The sequence below is a fragment of the Adiantum capillus-veneris genome, chromosome 8 (genome assembly GCF_014529385.1).
Source record: "Adiantum capillus-veneris isolate H3 chromosome 8, ASM1452938v2, whole genome shotgun sequence".
Taxonomy (NCBI): domain Eukaryota; kingdom Viridiplantae; phylum Streptophyta; class Polypodiopsida; order Polypodiales; family Pteridaceae; genus Adiantum; species Adiantum capillus-veneris.
This window is the reverse complement of record NC_140938.1, coordinates 151,192,971-151,203,695: the sequence shown is the minus strand read 5'-3', so window position 1 is coordinate 151,203,695 and position 10,725 is coordinate 151,192,971.

Below are 10,725 nucleotides of genomic sequence, written 5' to 3'. Positions count from 1 at the left end.
GATTAATGGACATCCCAACCAAAATGAGCTGCCAATGCACATAGAAAATGCATAGTAGTCATACAACAAGTGGGAGCAAAAGTTTCTTCATAATCTATGCCTTTTTGGCGTGCATGATCTTTTGCAACAAGTCGAGCCTTATAGCGATCAATCTCACCATCGAACTTGCGTGTCAACTTGTAAACCCACTTTGTACCAATGGCCTTTTTTCCAAGAGGTAAATCAAATAACGTCCATGTGTCAATTTCTATAAGTGCATCATATTTTGGATTGCATGTCAACCATCCAATTTTTTGAATTTTGTGCTTTATCAAAAGAAAAAGGTTCCTCAACATCATGTAAGCTAGACACAGCCAAATCATAACAATTTGATGCATAAGATGCATGGCGAGAATCTGAATGAGTACGACTAGACAAAGGTGCATCCAATTCATTATCACGCAAAGTATGCACCAAATGTACATCATGTACATCTACATCAGTAATAGGCTGATCCGTAACATTTTCAAAAACCCCCATTTGCTGTACATTTGGCTCATTGGAATTTACATTCAAACTTGCACCTATAAAAAGAGGCAACAAAGTGTCATAAATGTCATGTGAGCTTACATTATTGTCTCTAGTACATGACAGCAAGGGCTGAACATAATCTTCCACAAACACAACATCCCATGAGACCAAGATACACTTTGTTTGTGGATGCTACAACCTGTAACCTTTGCTTCCAGCACTATAACCAACAAAAATACATTTGACAGCCTTATCATCCAATTTCTTGCATTGTGTTTGTGGCACCAAAGCATATTCCAAACATCCAAAAACACGCATGTGCTCAATAGAAGGCTTTCTATCATGCCATGCTTCATATGGAGTAATAAACTGCAAAGCTTTTGTAGGACACCTATTTAGTACATAAGTGGCACACATGATGGCCTCAAGCAAAAACAAATGCGACAAAGATTGACTTTTAAACATACATCGTGCCATTTCCATAAGTGACCTATTTTTCCTCTCAGCAACACCATTTTGCTGAGGCGTATAAGGCACTCTACATTGGTGTTTCATTCCACAAGTAGCGAGAAATTCATTAAATTCATGAGACGATATACTCCCCCCCTCTATCGGAACGGAGGGTGCCCATAGTACATTTGAGACATTTTTAGCCATAGCCAAAAATTGTTTGAAGCACATAAACAGTTTGGACTTCGCTTTAAGCGAATATACCCATGCATGAGTGGAGTAATCATTAATAGTCACAAAGTAAATGTAATTGCCCAATGATGGAGTTTGCATGGGCCCACAAACATCACTATGCACAAGCTACAACCTACATGTGGCCTTAACTAAACCATCCTTTGGAAACTTTGACGCTGCATCTTACCCAAAATACAACCTTCACAAACATGTTTGACAGGTGTTTCAAGAGGTGGCAAAGAAGCAACCATATTAGATTTCTGCAAACACAACAAACTGGCAATACAACTTCTTTTTGCCCTTATCACCAAAATTCCAAGACGAATTGCTGCCAGCAAAAGCATTAGGATCAAGTAACATTAGGAGAAACTTGGACTCAATTTTGGGCCCTGTAAGAAACGCCAACTCAGCATAGAGAGAGGTAATTATGAAAAATGCAAAAGTTTTTTTTTGGAATTCTATTTCTCATAGTACATACGTAAAAGTTTGCTCAATCACTTAAATGCATGCTCGTACAAAATGCTTTTCGAGAGCCCAACTTAAGTGTGCACAAAATTCCATGTCTGTGAATCTCAATGAGTGATGTGATGTGATGTGCGATGAGAGAAAACACATAAGAGTTGTTTTCAAAATACAAAAATAATGCCACGGAATAGAGGCACAAGTATCAATCACCTTTTTATGAAGTACTCGCAATTTCAATTCGAACAGATTGTACTTGATAGTGATTGATTGTACTATTTAAGACTATGAAGGAGTCAGAACCAAGCGAATAGAGGCGCTTGAGGGGTCTCTGGGACCTCTATTCGCTTGGTTCTGACCTTATGAGGCCCTAGGATTAAGATATAGCACTTTTTAAGCCCACGGATGCATCCGGAACGTCCAAAAACCATAGGATAGCTCTTTAAAACACTGAAATCTGACGTCTCTAGCTCAAGATATAGCATCCTTGAGGGCCTCTATTCGATTGGTATTGACCTCATGAGGCCCTAGGATGCTATATCTTGAGCTAGAGACGTCAGATTTCAGTGTTTTAAAGAGCTATCCTATGGTTTTTGGACGTTCCGGATGTATCCGTGGGCTTAAAAAGTGCTATATCTTAATCCTAGGGCCTCATAAGGTCAGAACCAAGCGAATAGAGGTCCCAGAGACCCCTCAAGCGCCTCTATTCGCTTGGTTCTGACTCCTTCATAGTCTTAAATAGTACCTATCAATCACTATCAAGTACAATCTGTTCGAATTTAAATTGCGAGTACTTCATAAAAAGGTGATTGATACTTGTGCGAGATGCACAAGTACAAGTACTTCACTTTATATGATAGCAACAACGGGTCATAAAAAGGCGTTCGACGCTTGTGCCAGATGTCATTATCAAGCGCCTTACTTTTCTGATGATAGTGACAATTTCACCAAAATGGTTTTCATGGACATTTTCAAAATGAGAAAAAATATTTTTGCAACGTAACGTTAGCCTTCTTCCTATTGGCTAAGGAGCATTCTCTCACTAGAGTTGAAAGGCCCGAAAATGAGTCCATTTCTTTCCTAATGTTTACCACTCATAGAAGAACCATGAGAAGTGGCTACATTGTTGTTACCACCTTTTCTTTGAGCAACAATAAAGGCCTGTTCAACTGCACACTGTCTAGTCCTATTTTTTTTGGAAAATGACTCTTCCAACAGCATTGTGCATAATGTATCAAACTTGACAACTTCAGGATTTCCTTGGATCATGAGTCTCCAAGTACTAGCAAAATTCTGGTAAGAATCTGGAAAGGCATCAAGAACAGTCTGCACAAGGAAACTTTCCAAAATAACTTCACTTGCAGAAATAAGTTGCTCATTGATATCCTTGACACCAGCAAGAAAAGTGTCCATGTCATCTTCCTCATGCATAACCTTCGACTGCAGTTCTTTACGCAACAATGCAATTTTTGCCTCGTTGCGACTTTCATAAAGACAGCCAGAATATCCCAATCCCATTTTGCAGATTTTATTGAATGAACGTGAGGGGTAATAGTGAACTTGAGAGACAACACAATCAATGCATGACCCTACGCATCTTTTACATCCCAACAAGCTTGCTCAATCGTAGGTAAAACAACTCTAGCAGACATCAATGCCCTACACAATGTTCTAAACGCCCTTTGACTTAAGAACATTGTGCATCATATAATCCCACATAGGGTAATTGTTCCCATATGTCCTCGACAACAAACATCTTCAACACATCTGTGTTGTTGTCAACCATGGTAAATGCCATGCCTAATGTGAAAACTGCCTGAAAAGAGGAGAAAGAAATCAAGAACAACACGTGCTATATAGCACAAACCATAGAAGACTGTAAGGGACCTATTATGTAGAATATGAAACTGATAAAATTTTTGCACAAAATGACAAAATAGCCTACACAGTACTACCCATAGTGGAAACGGAGGTCGAAATGAGCCCGAATCAGAAATCTGAGCAAATTAGGCTCTTTGAGCTATCCTAGAACAATTGTTGACCTACAAACGCTCACTAAAGCTCACAAAAATCGGAGAAAGTCAGCAGGTGAGGACGCAACATGCTTTGATACCAATTGTTGGAGTTAAGATTGCAGGAAAACACACAGCTTGGAGAAGATGAAGGAAGCTCAAGGCACACAATAGAGAGTGTATTACTTTAGTGCACAATGGAAAGATACATAGCTCTAGAATGATGGACATATATACAATGCACGGGGGAAAAAACCTCCTAGTGAGGAAAAAAATGCCCCAGTGGTCCTAAGTGTGCTCACACAAATCACTACCACATGTATATGGTAAAAATAAGCTTCTCTTTGAGTTTGTCAAAAGCATTGTTCTCTTTAGCAGTCCATGAGTACTTAACATTCTTCTTTGTTAAGTCATGTAATGGTCCTCCTATTTGAGAGAATTTTTCTATGAAGCATCTATAATATGCACACATACCAATAAAGCTTTGTAGCTCATGTGGATTCCTTGGATTAGGCCATGCTTACCTCCAACGTTGATGGATCCATACGGATACCATCTTGAGAGATAATATAACCTAAGTATTGAATCTCTCGAAGGAAAACACTCTTTGTTTGATTGATAAAATGCTTGTTCTCCCTTAAATCTTGAAAAACTTCTTGGAGATGTTGCTTGTGCTCCTCCAAGGACTTGAAGTAGATGATGATATCATCAAATAGCACTCCAAATGATGATAACACTCCAGTGAACTTGCGGTGGGGTCTAATTTTTTTCTCCATTAAATGATTGAATGCGGCTGGCACATTAGTCAAAAGGCATAACTAGTTATTTATAAAGACCAAACATTATACGAAACGTGGTCTTTACGATATCTTCATTCATTATCTTTATTTGATGATAGCCACTTTTAAGGTTAATCCTACTGAAGTAGGTCACTCCTTGTAGCTTATCAAACAGATCTTCTACTCGTAGTATGGGAAATCTATTTTTGATAGTGATATGATTTAGTGCTTGATAGTCCACACACATGCAATATGTACCATCTTTCTTTTGCACTAAACGGATTGGAGAACAAAAGGGAGAGGAGCTAGGACTCACCATCCCTTTGTCTACCAGCTCATGCACTTACCTCATAATATCCTCTTGTTGAGCTTGAGAAACTCTATAACAAGGTTTATTAGGCGATGAGCTCCCAATTAGAAGCTCTATCATATGGTCATCATCCCCTCGTTTTGGAGGTAACTCCATAGGGATGTCATTGATATATACGTCTTGGAATTTATTTAGAAAATTAGACAAGTCTAATTCTTCTTGATTCCTACCACTTTGTTTTGCTAAAACATTAGCATCATTTAGAGACTCTTTGACAAAAATCATGTACGAGGAGGAAACTGAGATTTTCATTGACTTATCAAAAGCAGGTAAATTTATAAGTAGTATAGTACATCCAGACTCATTAGCATCTATATACATGCTCTTTTCCTTGTAGGTGAAGTAGATTTTCCTTTCATGGAACTTCATGTTAGCAACCATGCGGTTGAACCATGGCGCCCCTAGGATAACATCCTCATGTTGGAGAGGAGAGATGCAAAAATCTTCTTTGTCGACATAAGGGAGTAACGGAGGCTTGTTGTCCCTTGAGAACTCCATCGACAGCTACAATATCTCCCATCTCCAAAGCTTGAATGCCCAACTTAGTGGCCAACTCTGTTGATATGAAGTTGTGAGCAGAGCAAGGATCAAATAGGATGAAGGCAGGGATGATTCTTTACAACAATGAGCATTCTCTTTTGGAGCTTCAACCGTGGAAGCTCTAGAAGTCTCTGTTAGGCAAAGGCGGTGTGCCTCATTGTGCTTTGCCCGTGTTTGCCGGTTAGTGTCCGGCCGGCCACATTTATCTCCTTATTCTTTATACATACAAAGAATAAGGAGCTCTCAATCATTCTCACATGGTGTTTGACACAACAGGTGTCTTGAGCTTTTGCTTTGTGTATGATTTTGTGGGATAGTGGCTAGAGTTTACTCGCCATAGTTTGTGATCGAGCTTAGCTCTCACATCGACAGGTTTTGTCAGTTTGGACACGATTTGGTGTTCTTGTACCCACTCTCATAGGAGTGAGGAGTTGTGTATGCTACGATTTTTTGGCATAATGTTCATTCATTGACACATTTTGGCACAACAAGTTTTCACTCACATATGTATGTCATTTGTAGCACCGTTGAGTGATACTCCGACTAGAGCGGTTTGGCTCTGTGTATGACTTTGTGAGGTGATTCCAGACAATTACATTCCCAGATTGGCCATTTGGGCACTTTTTGTTGTCTCCATTGCGATTTATTGTTGAGTTTTTGACTCAGGATACAAAGGAGACTCTGCCAAAATTTTGCCAGAAATGTATGCCTATTGCAAAGGCTAGGAAGCTTGATCGTTTGCTCACCTTCTTTGCTTGAGACAGTGGTTTGCTCTTGGGTGGGAGAGTCTTGTTATCTTGAGCATTATTTGCCATAGTTTTGGCATGGATATGGAGACGCTTCAGGTTAGAGGCAGTTCTCACTCACACAATCGCGACTGACATGTTGGCACTGTGGCCATGATGGGCATACTAGGCATCGTTGCTTCAAGCGTATGAGGCAGGGGAAGAGGTAGATGCATCATGCTACTATGAGGACATATGCTAGAGAGTATGCATGTGACGAGCATGTCACTTTTCAATCTAGCTTGCCTTCATACTACTTTGTGTCTTGGGATAGCACATTGTCTACGCATTTTCTACTAGACGAGCATACAAGTTTTTACGTGACGCCACATCGTGATTTGTTTTGCTCTTTCTCTAGTGGGAGACTTGGTTGTGTGTAGTTTGTTGATGGTTCAACATATGACATAGAGGGTCCTAGAGATATATGCATGTATTTACGTAGCAATGCATTGCTTACGCTACGAGATGTACATTATGTACCAGCACTCAGCCAAAGTCTCATTTTAGTGTGTCAGTTGTAGAGTAGTGGACATTATGTAGTGCTTGGAGAGTGGTCATTTCAGATGCATAGGGGATCACTCGTGATAGCCAGAGGTGCTAGGAGTGATCTGGTATACCCTTTGCATATTTTTGGCACACGAGGCGATGTAGTCTCTGCGTACTTGCAGCCATGTTTGGAGCGAGAGACGAGGCGTGTCTCTTTTGCGGATGTGCTGCATGGAGAGAAGGTTGTGCATTTGTCTTGTGGTTAAGTTCACACAGATAGTGGTATATCTAGGGATGCACAACTTTGTGAGTCATCACTTGAGCCGACATCAATTGAGCCAGAGATCGATGCATTGTTATATGATGCATCTGATACATTTGAGGGTGACAATGTCCTTTAGACAGCTGTGTGTGATTGCAATGGTGCTGATTTTTTGGTTTTGCAGTCATTCTCATCAGATATACCTTTGCCAGATGATGCTAACATGGTGATGTATAGTCAAGTGGTTCCTGATGAGAATGCATATGGAACTGAGGTTGCTGACATGGATAGGTTGGCACACATAGTGCATGTGTCGTCGGCTTTTGGGTCTCTCATGTACGACCTTTTGGTCTTGAGACCTGATCTTGCTTATGTGGCTGGTGCATTTGCAGTGGGAGTTGTCAGTCATGCGATGACTTACACTGGCATTGTGCATTGTGGAGCCATGCAGGTTGTCACCCGATACCTGCATCAAGAGTGTCATTGTATCTCTAGCAATAGTTGATGCATGTTGCATCTACAATAGACCGGTTACAGAGTGAGCCAGTGGGCATAGGTTGAGATCCGTCTTCTCTCACCTCTTGTATATACTAGTTGTAGGCTAGTCTTTTTGCCACTTATTAGCACACAGCCTTTAGGGGGAGAATGTTAGGTAAAGGCAGTGTGCCTCACCGTGCTCTGCCCGTGTCCACCGGCTGACAACCCACATTTATCTCCTTATTCTTTATACATACAAAGAATAAGGAGCTCTCACTCATTCTCACATGGTGCTCATATAGTGAGATTTGGGAGCTCCACCCCACATCCTATGTTGTGCTCTCTCTCCCTCTCTCCCCTTCGCACTCTTCGCACGCCCACCACATTCGTGCACTCACAGTCTCATCGTGGGCATTTCTTTTAGGGCAAGAATGACAGCCATGTCCTTGCTCCCCACACTTCAAGCATTTGTGTTCTTTACAAAAAGCCTCTAGCTCTTCAGGAGAGAGTTTGTTTTTACCTTTGTAAACTCCTTTCTCCTTGGTCTTGTTGTTGTTGTTGGAATTGCCTTGGGAAGAACTTTGAGCATTGTTCTTCCCCTTTGCATCATTTCAATCTTTGTTTTCCATGGGCTTGGCATTCTTTTTAGCCCCTTGTTGAAAATTGATACGAGATGCAACCATCGTGTGGTAGATGAATTTGGTGATAGAACCAAGTTGTTGGGAGTTGACATACTTGGCCATTTATTCAGGTAATCCGGCACAAAGTTGTTGCTTTTGCTCAGCAAAAGTCTATCCTTTGAAAGATAGTAGCATTGAGATGTAAATCCCAAAACTTATCAATATATTTGTGGATAGAATCATTGGAGAGCAGCTTTAAACTCCGCCAATCGGTGAGCACTTTATCCTTGGCATCGCTTGCCAGGAATTGCTTCATGATGGAAACTCATAGAGTTTTCCATGTCTTTGGGGCCTTGCCATTACCACAAAAGCTATCCCACCATTGACGAGCATATTTTTGGAAGTGCATAGATACATGGCATAGCTTGGAGGAATCCGTGAAGCCCTCCTCTCCAAAGGCCGCATGAAATTGCTGGATGAAGGCCAAGAATTTGTCGGTAGCACCAAAGGTGCCATCATAGGTGAGAAAAGAGATACTCTTTCCTCCCTCTTTGAAATTCTTAAGCTTTTGGTACCTTTTCCAAGAAGGGTAGGATTTGTGATGTCCTCTCGTCTTGTATTCTTAAGGAAAATAACCGCTGCTTTTGTCAGAAGCGAAGAATGGTGAAGAAGAAGGAGAAGTGGATGACCTCTTTCTTGCCTTTTTCTTCCTTTTTTCCCTTTCTTCCCTTTTGGAGTGACAAGGAGAAGGACTATAGGATGATCCTTTCCTCCTAGGAGGAGTTGGGGATCGTCAAGGCCGTCATCTTTATGGAGCTACATCTTCAGAGGAATTCAGAGATTCATTTATTTCTTGTTCATTGGATTTCTCCTCTTCTCTTATCGGAGAGAGTCTTATTTTGGGAGTCTCAACAAGAGGATTCCTCAGCTCTCTCTCTTCTTGGAGAGGAAGGGAAATCCCATAAGCACAAAGTTGTTGAGTAACTTTGGCTTGCAAAGCAGGGTTGCCTATAGCTTGTTGCAACCTAGTAACAAGATAGTTCACAAACATTGGGGCATCATCAATAGCACCTTCATGTGCAAAATCAAAGTTGTTGATATGCATACTACTCTCTTGAGCAAGAAAAGAGAAACCAATAGCTCTGATACCAATGTAATGGAAACGATCTAGGACCATTGAGAATAGCAAAATTATGAGAACTGTAGTGAGCATTTTTATGAGATTGGTTTGAGAAAATAGAGGGTGATATTGATTAGAGGTAGCAACATAATCATTATACTTAATTAACTTTGCATGGACAATACTTTATAAGAGAGAAAATTAGAGAACTTGACAACAGTTGAGGACCCAATTTATGTGGAGTCGGTCCCCCTTCCAAAAGGCATTTGTATTATAATTTCTCCTATAAAGAGAGACTTGGTATAATACAAGCTTTGTATTCCTTGAGACCTTGATGGTGCAATGAAGATAGAGAGCTTTATGCACCACAAATTAGCTAAATGAAAGCATTAACTTGTCCCATATCTCAATCCCTTACTCAAACACCTTCAAAGGTGGAGAGATCTAGCAAGAAATGAGGGTAGGGAAGAGGAAAAAGAAACGTTCTTACAAGAAAGAAATAGCTCCTTACGTATCCTCACTCTTCTTGCTTAGCACAACATAATAGCATAGTAATGAATATGGAGAAGATGGCAAGATTTAGCATTGAAGCATGGCTCTTGATTGGATTTTCATTCCATAGTCAAGAGTGTTGGTGTAGGCTCTCAACTTCTTAACAAGCTTGGAGAAGGAGATGGAGTCCTTGCACTTTTACCAAGTGAGAATGATCACATTTGAGTGTGTGTGAGAGAGAGTATACCCCCAAGCACCCCCCAACTTGCCTTGGTTGACCCCTCCTTGTAGCTCAATAATGAAATTGATTGGACCCCTACAAGGCTAGCCAATCACATGCATTAGTCGTATCAAGCAACAATGCTAGCATTAGGACAAGTGTCCTTCTTACCCCTTTGAGAGAGAGAGAGCTTGATAGATGCTTAAACAATTAATTGAATTAGCTAAAAGCTTATTGGACCCCTTTAGAGGCCAACCAGTAGGCTTTAGGAACCTTATGAGGGCAACATAGAGAGGAGCTTGACATGTGTCCTTGTTGCCTCTTTAGACTAGGCTTGCCTTGAGTGAGGGTGTTCTCTCTCATGCCCCTACTTGTAGGACTCACCCCCCCATATGTAGAGATCCTTGTTGAATTTTTGAACACCTTAAGCCCCTCAAGCACCTTAGTCATGAATCACCTTAGTCATGAAGCACCTCAAGAACCTTAGTGAGCAAGCACGACAAGCACCTCAAGCTTGGGCCGGGTTCCCACCTCAAGCACATCCCTAGCTTGCCGAACACTAACCTTTGAAGGTATTTATTGAAGATAATCCTAAGGTCTTTCAACCTCCATTAGCTAGCATTGCTCTTTGACAGAGCATCTCGCATTGGGACCCATTGACTTTGGCCCCATGTTGAGATAGATTCATAAGCACATGTCTATATTCTAACTCTTGTTCTTGTTTGTTCTCCCACATTAAATGATCAGTGTATGGCTATCAGTCTTGCCCACAAAAACAAATTATGCAATGAACCACCTAGAGCATCTATGATTGAAGCTCCAAAAGAGGATGGTCATTGCCAAGGGTCACCACTTACCTATGCTTGGGACAAGGTGAGAGAACATGATGCTTTTATCCTCTTCGAT